Here is a 16749-nt window from a genome sequence, read left to right on the forward strand (position 1 = left end):
GGGATTTTATTTATTAATATAGAATCTTTATAGAGACATAACTTTGTCTTCCTGTCTGTCTATATATCTATCGATCTATCGATCAATCGATCTATCATCATCATCATCATCTATTTCTAATTTCTCTGATGATTTCATACACTGTAGGTTGATCATCTTTCCCTAGCTCCTTTCACAGCTATGCCTGTTTCCTACCCACTCAACTTTTTGTCTTCACATTACTTTTGAAAACCTATCCAGTTTGACTAGTGCTAGGAATATACTCTTGTGTGTTTGGAAACCCACTAGAGAGTACCAAACCTGCCAAGGGCCATGTCCTTCAAGAAATCCACCACTTCCTCTCCTCCTTTCCCTGTACATATAAACTACCAATAATTCTTTATCTATGGTAGACTAATGTGATCATCTACCCCATCTAAGTTTGGATTTTTTTTTTCAGACTTGAGCTTTCACAGATCCTCTGTAAGCTGTCACTGATACCTGCCTGTGAGTTCACACTTTCCACTCCACTTTTCACAATAATCACTGAGCCTTGGGAAGGAGACGTATGATATAGATATCTTATTTTGAACTAACTACTCTACAGTCTCATATCGTCTGCACCTTTAGTAATTGTGGGTCTCTGTATTAATCATAACCTTCTGAGGGGTAGCAATGCACACATATATGAGTATAATGATAATTAACTAGGAGTCAGTTTAAATATCATGACCCTTTAGCAAAAAAAAAAATGGAAGTAGACTACAAAAATTATTGTCACTATTGTTGTTGGCAAATGAGACCAATAAAACTTAAATATTCCAAATTTTTACATTTTCTATTGGTTATTCTCTTAAAATTGAAGCAACGACCCTATTTCTCAAAACTGAGTCGTAGAAGATATAGAATACAACTGGTATTGATCCTGAAGCTTCATCCCTACTGGATGGCTTTCATACAGCTAAAAGGAGTTGTGTACACTACCCAAACAGAAAATGAATAATCAGTAATACCTAGCTATAAAGTACACTAATGACTACCCTGTGTCTGTCTTCATTAAGCTTAAAATCATATTGATTCACATAACAAATTATACTAACCATCTGTGTGCTTGTATGTGTGTGTGTATGTGTGTGTATGTGTGTGTGTACTCACATCATTGAATATTTTTATTCCCCTTCTTTCTTAATTTATACAGTCTGTGGATTGTTCTACCAGTCTCCCAAGGCAAAAGATAAATTGAACACACAGTGAGTATTAATTTTAATGTGCTCAAGAATGGACATATGAATCTAGTATATAAATAAGGATCACTATTTCAGTTAGGTGTTCCATTGCTGTGATAAAACACCATGTCCAAACTTGGGGAGACAAGGTGTTATCTCATATCACATTTCTACATCACAGTTCGTCACTGTGGAAAGTCGGGGAAAAACTCATGGCAGAAACATGAAATCAAGGACTGATGCGAAGGCCATGGAGGAGTGACATTTTCTTGTTCAGCATCAAGGATCTCACTCTGAGAGTGGTTCTTCTCACAGTAATCTAGTCTCACATATTAATCATCAATCAAGAAAAGCACCACAGGTTTGACAGGTTTGCTCACAGTTCAATCTTTTTTTAATATATATAATATTATAACATAATATTATATATTAATATATAATCAAAGAAAGTATTTTTTGGAGTTTATAGTTTCAGAGGATTAGAGTTCATGACCATCACAGCAGGGAGCATGTCAGCAGACAGGCAGGCATGGTTGCATGGTTCTGAGCAGTATCTTATATCTTAGGACACAATCACGAGACAGAGAGAACCCATGCTCTGTGACCTGCGACACACCTCCTCCTTCAAGACCACAGCTTTAATCTTTCTCAAGCCACAAAACTTGTGGCTTGATGTCATCTGCAAGGGAGGAGAGCAGGGAAAAATGTACAGCTCAATAAAGCAATAAAACATACGTAAATCACTACATAGATGGACAATGTTTACAATTCAGGTAACAAACAAAGGCATTCCATTTGAAATCTAGGAATAATTCTCCAAGGGAAGTCAAGGAACAAGTGAAAGGAGGGAAGATCACTGGAGTTGCTCAGGGGAGTCTGAACTGGGGCTTGATTGTTCAAAGCTGATCACTAATGCAGAGTCTCAGAACAGATAATCACAAGACAGTTTTTCTGTCTGTTATTCACATTAGCAGAAAAGGTGGGCCTACTGCCTAATGTCCACAGTTGTGGAGGTATGGTGACAGGACCATCACAAGGGCTTTAAGTCTGGAAACTGGGACTTCTCTGAGCATATCTCAAATGCATGCTGCATGACCTCACTTAACCCTCATTAAGGGCTGGATGCAGCCTGATAGGCATGCAGGAGGCTGCATCTTCCCAGCTTTTTCCAGCGTACACCAATCAGCTTCAGTAATGCCTCCCTTATAACAAATTAAAAGGTAGTCATTTACTTATTCAAAAAGAATTAGCTATAATTCAGAGTCCATCATTACAGATGCTAGGAAGGTCACAGGCCAATCTTTAGCATCATTTTCTCCTTCTTCTTATAGCATTCAGGATTTTGTCGACTTGAAATAAAAACTAGCCAGCCCAGTCACTTAGAGGTAGAACCACAAGTCTTCTGTTGAAGGCTCATGTAGTTACAGATGCTACTATCATAACAGAACCTGAATTTCTTGCATTTATTTAGGTTTCTTCGTCAAGAACATCTTCTTCTATCTTTACGTCACTATAACTCCAACCTTCAAGACTTTATAACCTTTCTAAGTAATTATTTCAGGAACAAATTACAACTGGTGGTAACATCACATGTATTAAGAACAGTACTGGGATATAGCCGTGAGTATATATAAAGTTGGTTTTGTGGAAGTCTCATGAACGGCTTGCCAGGCATGTGCAAGGCGACTAAGGGTATGGTCTCTGAATACTTGCATTCTGAACTTTTCAAGTATTAATCCTGGCACCTGTGTTTTCCATTTACAAAGTTAATGCAAAGAGATATATTCCTCAACCAAAGAAAAGGTTGTGAATTTCATAATAAAAGATTCATTGAAAGTTAAATTTCATAGCATCTCCTCCACTTTGGTGAACAGTACACTTGGCACAGAAGAAAAGTAGGATATTTCAAGGTTTCAAATTACGCAAATAAAAGTCAAGCTAAGCCCTTTCATAAATAAAGGAATGTGTCAGTGGGAGGAAGTAGCAGGTTTGTGAGCCTGCAACCTCATCATCTAGAGGAATCTGAGATCTAGCAGTAAGTCAGCAGCTTTAGATTCATGAAGACAACAGAATTCATCCAAAGACGGAATTGCTGAACTGTCATGGCTTTCGCTGCTGTAATTGAAAACAGCAGCAACAAAAGAGCAAAAGAACAGAAGATTCCCCTTTTTAGTCATTTAATCCCCTCTATATTGGACGAAGAAAAACAGAGCATTAGAAGAAAAGTCTGCATTGGTTCTATGCTCCCTTAACAGGATGGCTGACATGGTGGGGGATGAAAATAACATGCCAAGGACACTCCAGGAGCTGTGCAGCCCAAACCCCAGCTTTCAGAAATGTTAATTTTCAGAAGAAGAACACCAGAATTGTTTTATATTTAGAGAAAGTATGGGAGGCAGTCTGTTCTACATAGTAAGGTAAGCGATAACTCTGAATGTAGTCTGACTTTCTTTGGACTTCAGGTTCCAAATAATGACATGGAGACTTCCTATTAATTATGAAAGCTTGGCTTTAACTTAGGCTTGTTCCCAAATAGCTCTTAAAACTCAAATTAACCAGTGTATATTAATCTACATTCTGTCATGTGGCTCATTACCTCTCTGCAGTACAATCTGTCTGACTTCCTCTACATATGGCTGGCAAATCCCTGCCTTTCAGATTCTTCCCCTGAGTGCCTTTCTCCACAGAAGTACCACCTAGCCTCTCCTATCTATCTATTGGTCATTCAGCACTGCATTAAACCAATCAGAAGGTGCCTTAGGCAGGTGAAAAAGGAGAGCCATATCTTCACACTCTGTGATCAAATATCAGCAACACCTGAATTCTCAATAGACATAAACTCTTAGACTGTCAGCGCCCTGCCTATGCAGAGGAAACCTGCTGAAAGATTAAAAACAAAACAAAACAAACAAACAAAATGGCTTGAAGTAATGCTAAGGATTTTCCCAGAAGTGAGGAAATGAGAGAAAGGGATGATCTGAATATACATTTGGGGATGACAGGTGATCTACTAAAGTTCAGAGGTTTAGCTTCAATATCCATCTCCACATTTTGACACTCATTTGATGGCTTTCTGAACACCCAGCAGTATATTCTGCTTCAAAAACTGTTGACAATGTATCAAGATAAGAAGGTTCTTTTTTTTTTTTTAATTACTGTTTCCCCTCTTCTATCACTTAAGAACACTGGTCAGCCAAAATGCTGTAGTGTGTTTAGAATTTTCTTTTACTGGACCTTTTTCTATTGCTGTTACTTTTGAGGATTCTAAATATAATGAATGTTAGCAAGGTTTTCATGTCTTTGACATTATGATACGAGGTCTTCTACATGTGGTTTGGGTAGCATTCACAGCTATCTTGGGATGCAGGTAACTGGCCAACTGCAGATTAAACATACCTGAAAGAAATAATATTATTTTCAAAATGTATTCTCAACCAATATTAATGGAATCATTACAAAAAGAGTATGTGGAAGTTATAGTAACATTTTTTAAATTTTGTTGTTTAATTTTATGGGAGCTTTTAACTGTTTTTCTTAAAGTGCTCAAAATTTTCTGAATATTTTTTTTCTAGTTTTCATCCCTAAGCTAGGTGTTAGTTTCTTGTACCTAACTGCAGTTGAAAAATAGACTTTCTTTATTGAGGTTTGACAGTATGAATTAATTTTCACATCACAGGCAACATAATTCTTATGACTGCCAAGTTTTCAGTTACAGTCACTGTCTATAATTGGCACAAGATTTGGTATATCAAAAGCGAACAAAAGCACTAGATAAACAAAGCAAAACAAAATGCAGACAGACACTCTACTCACAAAACAATCATGGTGAAAATAGGGCCAATTCTGTTTACTGCCAATACTAACAATTATCTGTGGTTGCTGTACAAGGGGTGAGCTGCAGACCTGGGGCAAGCATCTTAGGAATAGAAATTCTCATGAATCGCCAAAAATGGATTTCCTGAGAGTGCAGCAAACAAGTTCTTAGGTAACTCATGTGTCCATTAAGTTTTGGAAACTGTACTGTTGTTGTTTCCTTAGACTATTTTATCAGTATTTCTTATGTTCTTAGCTACCTTGAATTTAATACTTAAAGAGCATGTTCTGTCATGATAAAAGACATATACTTTACACAAAATGCACACAAAAGCACATTATTTTTTGCAGTTATAAGACTGATCATGTTCATTACAGATTCCCATCAGCAGTGAAAGATAAGCAATCGAAAGACTAATTCCTTCACTACAAAAACAAAATAAGGTATAATCTGGTCAGTTCTTTAATTTGTCTATCTTAGAAAAAAAATCAGAACCCTATTCATAGCAGTTAGGATATGGATTAACAATTTTAAAATGTTGAAATAACTGAGCATTATTCTAAAAGGAGATTTCAGTAAAAAAGACTGAGACTCTAAGAAGCAAGAACATTGCTCTTTTGAATGTTTGTTTTCAAACAGGAATCATACCCACCTTGCTGCTCTTCCGTCCCTACCTTTCCTGATGTATTTTGCTTGTTTCACAAGTTTACGTAAGCAACCGATACTTGAAACAGGCAGAAAGAGAAGGAAAAGCCTGATGGAATTGTTGTATTAATAAAACCAAAGCAAACAACAGATGTCAACAATCCATAGTGTTTATGGAGAAAAATAATCCTACAGTTTCACACTAATAGAACCGAAGACAATCTGCTGAATATTCCAAGGGACAAAATTTATTGAGTAAGCGTCTATATTATTCTCAAATCAAAATATTTGTAAGCATAAGAAAAAATCTTGTTTACCTTAAATAACCAAACAAACACAATGCTAATTTCAATGGCAGTTAAAGAGATAAAACTAAAAAATATAGGAAAAGACAATTGCACTCGTAAACTTATGCTAGCTTTGGCTGCATACATAAAACCTGCATAAGATCAAGTCAATTAAAATCCTACCAATGGGGAGGAGCACAAAGCTAAGAAACTATTGACGGATTCTGTAGGAAGCAGCATGGGTTTTTTCCTGGATATAACTCCTATTAAGAGTCTCATGACCAAGTGGTTGACCCTTCATTCTTGCATGTGTCAGCAGCATGAATTAGACTCTGTTTTTTTTTTTTTGCTTTTTTTTTTTTAAAAAAAGGAGAGAGCACATGAAATTAGGATATGTGTAGGGTAAGAAAGATCTGAATATAGCTGGAGAAGAAAAGACTAAGGAATGAGTTTGAATAAAATATATTAAATAAATGTATAAAATTCGTAAATGATAAACTCTTTAAAAAAAGATGAAATAGGGCATTAAGAACTGAATGTAATGAGCAAAGAAAGAGAACCTTGACAAGAGGGCCATTATTGGGTTAGGGAGAAACCTGGTGCCAGGGAACTTCCCAGGAATCCACAAGCATGACCCCAGCGAAAACTCTTAGCAATAGTGGAGAGGGTGCCTGAACTGACCTTCTCCTGTAATCAGATTGGTGACCACCCTAATTGTCATCATAGAGCCCTCATCCAATAACTGATGGACGCAAATGCAAGATCCACAGCCAAGTTCCAAGTCAAGCTCGGGGACTCTAGTAGAAGAAAGGGAGGAGGGATTATACAAGCAAGGGTCAGGGGATTTTGATCATGTCAGGGAAATCCACAGAGGCAGATGAAGCAAGTTTCTGGGAACTCACAAACCCTAGACTGGCAGACAGCTGGGGAGGGTGCATGGGGCCTTACTAGGCCCTCTGTATGTGGGTGATAGTTGTATAACTTGGTCTATTTTAGGGGCCCATAGCAGTAGGACCCAGATCTATTTATGGTTTGTGAGTTGACCTTTTGGAGTCAATTCCGTGTGGTGGTATGCTTGCTCAGCCTGGATTCGGGGAAGCGGGGTTTGGTCCTGCCTCAAATTAATGTGCTAGGTTTGGTTGGTTCCCATGGGGGGGCCTTATCCTTTCTGAGTTGATGGGAAGGTGAGGGGAAGAAGAGAAAAGGGTGGAAGGGGGAACTGTGGTTGGTAAATAAAATGAATAATAATTTTAAAAAAAGAACCATAATGATCATACATTGGTAATTATCTATAATTGGTATGTTGCCGCACTACAATTGGATGATATACATAAAAAAACTCATAAAAGATATATATGCATAGGATTTATATTTATATATATAAATAAAATGCAGGGGCACATATAATATATCTATATATGTAATTTTATATATCTATATAATAATATATGAGCATATATAATCCATATATCTACATATATCTATATAATATATGCATATAAATCAGAAACACACACACACACATATATATATATATATGATTTGATGTTTAAAATGTAACTAAAGAAAAAATTTAATTGTGCAACAATGAAATTTGTTAAACATATTATAATATACTAATGCAGTAGAATGATAAGGAATTCTTTACAGTAATATAGTTTTCATTTCCTAATAATAATCAGAGAATGCAAAGCAAAAATGAGATATTTTTAAGTTAAAAAAGCTTAACATCATTTTATTCTTATTTCTACCTCTCAGCTTTGGAATTAATAGGTTTATGTAGAGCAGTTTGCTTAGCGAGTAAAGCACTTGTCAAGAAAGCATGAAGACTAAGTTCACATCCCCAGCACCCACATAAAAGCTGAGAAGGAATGTTGGCCAGTAGATCTATCTATCTATCTATCTATCGATAAAATATGTCTCTCTATGTATACCTATCAACACATCATCTATCTAACATCGATCCACTATATGTATCTACCTACTATCTCTCATCTACCTACGTATCAAACTATTACATAGCATTTATTATAATTTTTGATTTTAACTTCTCGGTTCACCATTTTATGTTTTTTTCCCTCTAAATTAGATCTCAGAGATGCCTGGTGAGGTATAATGTATACCCATTTTATTCCATTATATTCCAAAGTGTAGCTCCAGGTATAACAGTTTGTTACTGAAAGGAATGATCTGTCTTTATTCTATGAGTAGTTAAAAGATAGACAATCTCATTTTTAGTGGAAATTTGAGAGACAGACAATCCCATTTTTTAGTGGAAATTTGAGAGATGAGGTTTTCTAGCAGAGCAGCTTCCCCAGCAGTTTGTGGGGTAGTGGGTTCATAACTTTTATTTTTTTTTCAAACAACTAGCAGGAGAAAGGGCATCTTGCAGCTGATCTTAATGGTTAGAAAGCTGTAGAAACTTTCACTTGTGGGTTCTGTTACTAATACACAGATGTGCAAACAATTTCTGTAGACAACCTTACTTGATAAAAGAGATAGATCATTGGAGTTAGTAATGGAATCTTAATGAAGCCAACCGTAAAGAAAGAAGTTAAAGTAAACATTTATTAATAGATTCGAAAAGGATAATAAAGGGACAAAGGTTAATGTGTTAAATATCAAATACATTGTGCAAAACGCCTCTGATTTCTCTCTGTGTGTATGTGTGTGTGTAAGAGAGAAAGAGAGGTGGTGCTAATCTTTTACACATGATTTAGAAGAACCTTCTGACTGGAATCTTTGATGTCATAGAATGATTGGTTTCAAAGGATTTGTATCCATACTCTAAGTAACCGAATCCATAATTGCCTCCTGGCAGTCTCTCCTTCTCTGACTTGAACTTATATAGAAGGGTTATGTGGTGTGACATTCAAACCACATGCTACACTCTTCTTTACTTCTGGGCATCAAGTCACTGCTGATTTACTGATGAAAGGTAACAGAAATCTTTAAGTTTTGTTTTGAGACTTTTTTTTAAAAAAAAGTATATTATATTGAATTCTTGAAAACTGAAAATAAACTATGTTATAAGATTCTTTTCCGTTGGAAAATTACTGGTCTATAAAATAAGCCAATATTGTACCAACTGAAAGAAAAGATCTAAAAAATATATCTCAATTTGATTGTAGGAGGACTTGATTTTGTTTTTCTCATTTAAAATTCATACAATATGTGCATATATATGCATTAATACATATGTAGACATGCATTATATATACAAATACACACATATAACTGTATAGTACATAAATGAAACCTGTTTAGTATGTATAATGTGTCTCATATGTATGTTTTCAGGAAAGACTACTTGGCATTTGATAACTGATTGGTGTACTCTTTCTTGGAGAAGAATATTACTTCAACTCTTAACTTTACCTGGTTGCCTGTACTTCTTTGTCTAGGGTTATGGCCTCCTGGGATTTTCCCCATCCAGTTCAGCATGGATATTGGTGGGATGCTTGTTCAGATACTGTTTGCATATCCAGATTTTTAAAGTTATTCTCTCTGAACACAAAGGATTTTATTTTTACCCACTGCATACAACATTTTCCCAATAGTTTCTTTCTGAAGGACTTTCAGATAATGAATCAACTGCTTTAAAGATATTTACCATCTCTTTTCTGCAAATGAAAACTAATCTTGACAAACCATGCTGAAATGACTTTAATAATGCATATCTTCAGAACCTAAAAGTAAATGACACACAGAATAATCTTAATCTGTTAATCATGATAAGAGCCATCTCTCCTGAAAACTATGATGTATGTAGAATCTTACCTTCTAATTAATAGAATTATCATTTTACCTCAAGGATTATTTTTATGTTTTATTTAACTAAAACATATTTAAAATGGAACTTGACTTTAGTGTTTCCTGACTCATAGGCATATAGACTAGTGCCTAACTTCTCTTGCTTTCACATTTTCCTCCTATGTAAGTAGATGGAATTATTAAATACAAGTTTAATAAAGGGCAATTGACTCTTTCCATATATTTAAAATTCAAGTAAAATTATTAATTAATGTGGCAGGAAAAACTATAATGATTGGGAGCCTAGACACTCATTTCAAACTTTATTATTTTTTGTTCCACTTTAAGTGACACAAATCATCTAAAACTTTAAAATATGTCACACAGAACAAAAAGAAAATTAATTTATTTACTTACTGTTACATAAAACTTTATGAAACACAAAACACATTAATCCATCAGTTAGTATGTATTGCACAATTATTCATTCTTTTAAATATATGTTGAGTTCTGCAAATAAGCACTAAAGCAATAAACATGAGAGCCTCAATAATCATGTTTCATATAAGCCTTCCTGCAAAGATGTGAACATGTTTTATTGCTTCATGATTACCAAGAAGTGCATTATTTATAGGATAGAGATTAGCATATCCATGTTGACGCTAGAAAATATATGCGAAATTTAACTAAAATGTAAAATGACTAATTTACAAAGAGAAATCCAGATATATTACTATGGATGCCAGTAGATGAATCACATGAAAATGGAAGTTATTTTAGATACAAATGATAGACTGATGTTGCACAAATCCTAATTGGTCTTAATAAAAAACCTAAAGACAGATATTGGGGTAAATGCTGAAAAATCAGAGAAACAAAAGAGCAAGCCATAGCCATCTCTCACTGATGTGGGGCTTCCCTCTGTATGCTGTGAATATATTTTATTGCCATTGGTTAATACAGAAGCTGCTATAGGCCAATGCTTAACAGAGTAAAGCCATGTGGAAAATACGAACAGAGATGTATCAAGAGAGTAGGCAGAATCAGAGAGATGCCATATAGCCTCTGTAGGAGACAGATATGCCAGAACCTTGCTGGTAAACCACTAGCCTTGTAGTAAAATACAAAGTTATAGATATGGGTTAATTTAAAATGTAAGAGCTATCTAGAAATACACTTAAACTATTGGCCAAACAGTATTGGAATTAATATAGTTTCTGTGTAATTAATTTTGAATACAGGCAGCTGGGAAACAAACAGTCTCCCACTACATCTCACCAACTCCTCAGCTAAAAGGGCAATCCTTTCTCTAGGATTTCTCAGACTGAATGTTGTAAGCTTTTGTCTCCTCCTGCCTTTTATTCCTCTCTCTGCCCAGCCATCTCCCTTCCTGTGTCCATCTTCCTAGTACTGTGATTAAAGGCATGTGACTCCCAAGAACTGGGATTATAGGTATGAACCACTACCGCCTGACTTTGATTCTCCTTTTGACTGGATCATTCTTGTGTAGTCCAGGGTGGCTTTGGACTCACAGAGATCGGTCTGCCTCTACCTTCCGAGTGCTAGGACTAAAGGTGTGTGCCACCATTGCCTGGACTTTACGGCTACCTAGTGGCCAGCTCCACATTCTGATCATAGACAAACTTTATTTGTTAAAGCACAAACAAAATATCATAACATAGAGACAGGACATTAGACTATTATTTCAATACTAGGAGTTCCATTTTTTAACTATCCACCTATATGCTCATAATTCCAACTAGGGGATAAGTATTTAGCAACAGAATTTTCTAACTGTGTACTTCCCACACATGACAAGAGGGATCCTTGAATATCTCAGGTTTGCCCAGAGGTTTGTACAACTCCACAACATCATTGTCTGTTTTGAGAGAAGAAAGTATAAAAACAATTTATTTTTGTAAAATAAAATCTATTTATTTTTGTTCATTATCCATCTGTAAGAACTTGGTCTAATATTCTCTGTATTGTCCTCTCCCCAGTAATTCTCTTTCCTTTTCAACTTTAGGATCAGATATCACCACAGATGAATAGACGTTCTAAGGTCAGGAGTGAGAGATTTACATTCTGGGCCAACTACCTCCTGCTCCTAACAGAGCTTTACCTCAAATCTCTAAACATTCCTTTGCTCTTTATAACATTTCTATAACAGGTTGTAATTTTGAAAAATATACCATCATTTGTGCAAATATTACAAAATATTCATAGTTAAATCAATTGTTCCTCTACTTTAAATCCCATCTTACCTCTACAAGAACTGGACATCTCATTATTATTGCACTATTGCTTTAGTCTACTTTTCTTGTCAATTAGACAGTGACTGTTTCAGAGAATGACAAGATTTTAGGAACCCTTGCAGCCTATTTTAATGAAAGCAAGGTGATTAGAAAGAAGACATGGTGCTAGTGGCATAATTAAAATTGGTTCAAGACCTTAAATTAATTACACATCAATAATAAATTTGAATAAAAAATGAAGAATAGTTTGTATGTTGTAGTGATGAAAGAGAATGCATGAGCTTGTTTATGGGAAGTTTAAGAGGCTTAGAAGCTGGGCATGGTGGTGTGTTTGGGAGGTAGAGGCAGGAAGTTCAGAAGTTATAGGCAAGCAATGAGTTCAAGGCTAGCATGAGCGATGGGAGGCCCTGTCTTAAAACAATTGCAAAAGAAGTTTAAGGGAAATGGGAAAACATGGAGTCAATATCAAAGATCAGTTGGATTTAGAGTATACAATATTGGATAGCTTTATTTTAAAATGAAAATATTATTATTACCTTTTCCTCCCTGTAGCAGAAGACTAGTTTTCTAACTGTTATATGGATGATTGACTGGCAGTTTAACTCCTCTGGTGTGTGTGTGTGTGTGTGTGTGTGTGTGTGTGTGTGTGTGTGTGTGTGTGTTTTAGTTTAAAATGGTGATAAAAATTCTTCGATCTCTTCAGTAGATGTCAGAGATAAAGATGTCCCAATGAAAAGCTTGAATATTATTCTAGAACGGTCTTATAGTATCCAGGTCTATCCTATTTCCACATGCATGATATGATGTTGAGTTATTGCTTTAATTTGTGTTTCCCTGAGGGCACTGGCCCATGAGTAATCCTGACAGAGGACATTTGTTTTCTGTGCGGGTCCTCTCACCTGTGCAGAGTTACTAAGCTGGGTGCCAGTCCCACACTGCCATACATTTGTCTCAGGGTAGGACAACCTGCCCTTCTCTCGGTAATATATGTAGTCTTGTGCCATTTCTATGAGCAATGGATGTTCCTTTTGAAACATCTTATTCTGAAGGGCTGGCTCATTTCCACCATAGCTCTTTCTCCAGTGTCCAAGGTTACAGATATTCCCTGAAGTGTTTCTGAACTAAATTCTCAAGAGAAACAGCCTCCACTGGGTTGAATGAAGCCTTTGACCCCAGTTATTTTGTCTTCCAGGCGATGTGTGGTCAGGAAGAAGAGAAATTCCCAGAACTTGGTATGGCCTAGGCATTTTGTTTCTGTTGCCTCAAATACATGTAAATATTGCCTTAGAATCCTGTCCAATCACATCCATCAGGGGCTGTTACTCTCTTGGCCTTAATGACATTATTCTTTCTTGCCTGTCATTGTTCAAAGGCAGCTGTGATCTGGAACTAGTCACAATTTCTGGGACAAGCAGGCTGTATAAGTTTATAAGGGGCTAGCTCATACAATTTCATGGTACTTTGATGATTGTCAGAAATTGGCTCAAATATTCTGCCACAACTTTGCAGGACTTTTTAGGAATGTATTAAAAGGTTTTATTTTAATTTTGGAAAAATTCTGGCAAGTATTAAAGGTTTTCAGAGGCATTAAAAGTCTTTCCTCACACTTCCATTTCTTCCCTATAAACAGGTGTTGACACATGAAACCTGAGTAATATTGGCAAGGGAGATATCTCAGTCATTAAAATGTTTGGCTTCCAAACATGAAAACTCAAATTTGTCTCCACATCCACATAAAGATAAGGTGATTTTGATGCAAATGCTTATGATGGTCCCATGGAGGCACAGACAGGCAAATGACTAGGGGGCTAGTTATCCAGCCAGTTAATGGTAATCCCAAGGTCAGAAAGAGACTTTGTCTCAACAAAAATAAGATGGGGGAGTGCCTAAAGAATGGCACTATGGTTGTAATGTTGTTTCTCTCTCTCTCTCTCTGTCTCTTTCTCTCCCTCTCTCTCTCTCTCACACACACAATGAGAGAGAAACATAACTGCATTCTACTCCTTTTCAAATATTGAAAATGACCATCTTTAATGAACTTTAATAGCATATACTTCCTTTGCATACTAATTACATAAGGATATATGTCTATGTTTTTGAAATCCTTGATGATAACTGAGATCTACCTTGCCTTTTGATGCAGAAGTTCATCATCATCCCCAAGCATACAATAAATGTGATTGCATCTTATGTGTGATTTGTTCTCTAGTGTAGCCTGACACAGGAGAGTAGTTTTAATTGTCAATTTGATACAATCTAAATCACCTGGAGAAAGATATCTAAGTTTGTCTGTAAGGGATTATGTTAATTATATTAACTGATGTGTGAGGATCCCCCCCCCCACCCCGACAGAGGTACTGTACCCTGGGCTTTCGGGTCCTTCATGGAATAAAAAATAGAAGACAATAAGTTGAGTGTGTTTCTTTGCCATTTTTTGATTTCTGATATGGACAAGTTGTGACCAGTTGTTTCAAGCATGGGCTGTTATGAATTCCGTACAAGATGGACTATAATCTGGAACCATGTGATTAAATAAGTCCTTTATCCTTCAGGTTGATTTTGTCAGTGTATTTATTTACTATAACTAGAAAAAAACTTAGTGTTGACTTGTTGGTTAAACCTGTTAAAACATTGTCAAATATTTTGTGTTTGCTCAACATAAGAAAGAAAAATTTCAGAACCCCATAGATGTTAGGAAAGGAAGGCAGAAGCCAGGGAAGCTGGGGAAACCATGAGAACACTGCCCACAGAATAAACTGAGCAGGACTTTAGTGGCTCACAGAGACTGAAAAAGCAACCATGGAAACTGTGTGGGTCGGTGCTAGGTCCTCTGCATATACATTATGATTGTGAGGTTCACTGTTTTGATGGGACTCCTAGTAGTTTAAGTGGAGGGTGACTCTTAGTCCTTGGCCTGATTTCGATATTGTTTTCCTGCTAATGGGTTGCATTGTCGAACCTTGTCCTGAGAGTTTGTGCCTAATCTTACTGTGACTTGTTATGCTACGTCGGATTGATATCCCTGGGAAGCTTGGTCTTTTCTAAGAGTAGATGGAGGAGTAGTAGATCTTGCGTTGGGAGGAAACGAGGTGGGGGAGTACTGGAAAAAGGTGAGGAAGGAGAAACTGCAACAGGGATAAAATGTATGATAGAAGAATCAAAGACAGTAAAAGAAAGCAAATTCTCTTTAAGTTTTTGTTAATTCAAAATATATATCAAAGGTGTTACTGATAGAAAAAAACCTAAAGAATAACTTTGAAGTTTTCTATTTAATAAGAACTAGCTGTGGTAATTGTACAAAATATCCTTATGTGTATAGATGCTTTTTAAACTTCTGTTGGTCTTTTCTCAAGTTTTTGGAATTAATAAGGTATGTTCTGGCAATTGCTTGTGTTCCTTGGAGAGGTGTTCTGCCAATGTAAGGTAATAGAAAGGAGGAATTCTATTAGAGTCAGGTTATTAGTGGAAGGTCTATAAAACTTTGACCCATAGTGATTAAAATATTTGTTCAAACTGTGAAATAATTAATGTCCAGTTCTGAAGGAGAATCATCATGGTTAACAGACTTGGCAGGTGCCATCAAGCAATATTACTTATGCTGTTGAGCATTTATGAATCTAATCTGACTCAATTTCTCAATAGAGAAAATAATATAATAGTTTTCTTTGGGCAATGCTAGGCATTCCCAAATAATTCTTTTCTTTTCTTTTCTTTATATTCCATAGTGGTATTTTAGACACTGCAGTCCACAGCTTGCTTAACAGCTTTTCAGTGTCATAAACATAAGGTTACTTTTGGTAATTTTCCTTTGTGTCCCTGTGATCAGTCAATGTTCCCACCCCACTTAAAATGCACAGTGAGGTGACTGATTCCAGCCAAAGCACAAGACCTTTCCTGGAATCCAGTTAGACATTTAGGGGCCCTGGAGAAATCACTTTAAGTTCATAAAGGAAAAGCTTAAGACCCACTGACCAATTGAGCAAATCATCGCCCTATTCACTTGTTCCTAGAAATCATTTGCAATGGATATTCTTTCAATTAAAGAGGAAATTAACTGCCTCCCAAGAACCAAATTAAGAAGTCCAGCGCAACGAGCTGGGAAGGTCTTTATGGATGGTGTGGCTACCTGATGAGCGGCAATTTCACATCTAATTACAGCGGTGTATAATTTATAACTCCCCTCTTCTTTCAAATTGCATCACATTGTACGGTTTCCAGCTGAGGACTGGGAGAAGGCTCTGTGTACATCCGCACTGCCACATCTCTTCGCTGGGAACAAGACACTATAACTAATGTGCAGGATTTCACTGTGTTCTGAAGAAGACACGTGTCTTGTAGCAAGCACCTTCAACACCAGTCTTGGCATTGACTTTCAAAGCAGGCTTTGGGTGAGACAATAAGAAAGAAGCAACTGTGTGACATATATTAATTCCCTTCTCACTTACTCTTACTCTACACTAAGGTACCTTTTTAATTCTCAAGCACGTTTTATTTCTTAGACTCTTTTTAGGTTAGACAGAAGATAATGAAGGGGATGAGTAAAACCACTCTTTAAGGATAATGCCTTATATTTCTCTAAATGTCTATGAATTTTCCAGTGAATTTTTTGCTCAGTGTACATGGATGTATTTTGTATTTGAGACTAATCCACAAACTTGAAGAATGTCAGGGAGTAAAAAGTGTCTTATATTCTAGAATAGCTTGACAATTTCTGACAGGTTTGCTTAAACTGTTCTTCAACAAACAGCAGTAACACTGAAAATGAAAGGGGTAGACTATTGCCCCTCCCC

Source organism: Myodes glareolus, chromosome 17 (genome assembly GCF_982192425.1).
Source record: "Myodes glareolus chromosome 17, mMyoGla1.1, whole genome shotgun sequence".
NCBI lineage: Eukaryota > Metazoa > Chordata > Mammalia > Rodentia > Cricetidae > Myodes > Myodes glareolus.